The following is a 2764-nucleotide window of genomic DNA, read 5'->3' as shown; positions in this document are numbered from 1 at the left end:
AAAAAAAACCTTGAGTTAATTGAATTAACCCACCAAACTCATGACCCGAGTCATAAGACCAAGATAATCTCATAAAAAGTAAATCAAAATTATTATGAAGACTAATTCATAATCAACCCAATGTTTAAGGATGAAATTAAAAAAACATAAAAAAAAATAAAACAAAACTTGAGGCAACTATGTTAACTTGCCAAACCTATGACACGATTATGAGACGTAGCTATTCATGTATAAAACAAACTATAATAAATTATGAAGTTTAATATCTAATAAACTAAATATTCAAATATAAAATTAGGGAAATAATTTAGCAAAAAAAAAAGAGAAAATACTATTAAAATATATAGTGTTTGGAAGATGGTGAATAGTAAAATCACCACTTTTTTTAGTTTATAGTGCTAGATTATTGATTGGCACTATGCTACGGGTCGAGTTAAATTTTTCTTAAACATAAAAAGTATATTCATATGTTGTTAATGTTTATTTTTTTTTTCCAATAAAAAAAAAATAAAACATGAATCTAGGGGTCGTTTGGTCTTTTCATTATAGCTTTTTTGTTATTAGGGGATTCATGAAGGATAATTTAATCTTTTAGAATAGATTAAATATTATTTAAATAGAAAAAGATGCATGTGCTTGTTGCACAATCGCCAATGTATGAAGCAGCTCGGGCCCTTTGTGTGGCTCCTTTGATATCTAAAATTATCATTTAGTTGTTTCATTAGAAGCATTATTGTCCCATTTTTATTTTTGTGCAACATGTATTATTGGTGGTAGGGTTGTTTGCTGTCAATATGACTTTTTTTTCTTTTTCTTTTTTCTCTCTCTCTTTCTTTCTTTAAAAACTTATAGCTTGATCATCTTTATTGTTAATATTTCAACTTTAGTTATTTTTTCTTTTTATTTCTAAATTTTATTTTTAGTCTTTTTTATAAATTTTTTTTAAAAATTTTATTCTTCAATCCCAGTTTATAATATATTATCTTTTTTTTCAATGTAATCTTTATTTTTTTGATATTTCTTATTGATCTTTTTATTTATTTTTTAAAAAAAATATAGTGAATAATGTGTTATTCTTTTTAACAAATAACGTGTTGTTCCCTACAACAATTATCGACAATAAATTTTTTTTCAACCTTCAAATTTTGATTTTAATTTTTTTATTTAAAAATATAAAACAATTCTAGGAACCTTTATAATCTCATTCCTAACCAAAAACACATTTTAATTAGTTTAAAACCTCAATCAAATCAAATCAAAACACTCCTTTTGAATTTCAATATATCTTTTCTGATATGATTTAAAACCCAAACTACTTTAATTGAATTCCTCTCCAAATCTAGAATCACCAAAATTAATGTTCCTTATATGACCGGTCAGAAACTTTCTTTCTATAGCGAGTTAACTTTTTATATCAAATATATATTCAATCTCTAACATATATATATGGATTGTAGTATGATTTGTCCAGAATTTTCAAAGAAAGGCTGCAGAACCTCTCTCTCTCTCTATAGATACACACACAGCTTTCGATATAAATAAAAAGATTTAAAATGACATGTCTTTTAAATTTGTGATTTAAACCATAAAACTGAGCTAACTTCATAGAAAATAAGTCAAAATCAAATATGAAACTCAATTTTCAATTACTCAATGTTGAAAACTGAAATTGAAAAAAAAATCAATTAAAAAAACCAAAAACCAAACAACTCAAGTCAACTCGTGTTAACCTGTCAAACTTGCAACTCAAGTTATGTGACTGTGATAACTTTAAAGAAAATAAATCAAAACAAATTATAAAAGTCAACTCCGAAGCAATCTAATATTAAGTAATGAAATTATATATATATATATATATATATATGTATATATATATCAATTATGAAAAAAATCTGAGTTAACTTGGGTTAACTTGTTAAACTCATTACCTAGGTAATGAGACTTGGATAATCTTATAGAAAGAAAAAAAAAATTAATTCCAAATCAACCAAATATTGAAGAATAAAAAAGAAAAAAATCAATTAAAAAAACAAAGTTAAACTACAACTTGGGATAAGTAAATCCAATGTTAAAAGATGAAATTAAAAAAGAATAAAAACATTCACCTAGGTTAACTTGGGTTAACTCACCAAATTCATGATCTAAGTAATGAGACTAGGACAACTTTATAAAAAGCAAAATAAAAAATAATCATGAAGTCTAATTCTAAATTAACTAAATATTGAAAAAAAAATTAAAAAAAAAAAAGCAAAACAAACCATATGACATGAATTAATCTGTCAAACTCGTAATCTAAGTTATAAGATCAGTATAATCTCATAGAAAGTAAATAATAAATTACCTGAGTCAACCCAAATTAACTTATCAATCCTACGACCAAAGTTATAAAACTGTGATAACTTCATAGAAAGTATATCAAAATAAATTATGAGCCTTAATTTTTAATAAACTCATTGTTGAAAGTTAAAATTAAAAAGGATTCAATTTAAAAACAAGACACAATAAAATGACCTTAGTTTGCACAAGTTAACTCGCAAAACACGCGATCCAAGTCATGAACCAAGATAATCATATAAAAAGAAAATCAAAATAAATCATAAATCCTAATTTATAATCAATCTTATGTTGAAGGATAACATTAAAAAAATATCGATTAAAAAAGACAAAAAAAAAACCTTGAGTTAATTGAATTAACCCACCAAACTCATGACCCGAGTCATAAGACCAAGATAATCTCATAAAAAGTAAATCAAAATTATTTTTG

Source organism: Populus euphratica, unplaced genomic scaffold (genome assembly GCF_000495115.2).
Source record: "Populus euphratica unplaced genomic scaffold, PopEup_1.0 scaffold129.1, whole genome shotgun sequence".
Lineage (NCBI taxonomy): Eukaryota > Viridiplantae > Streptophyta > Magnoliopsida > Malpighiales > Salicaceae > Populus > Populus euphratica.
The sequence above is the reverse complement of the archived record's forward strand: the minus strand, read 5'-3'. Positions refer to the sequence as shown.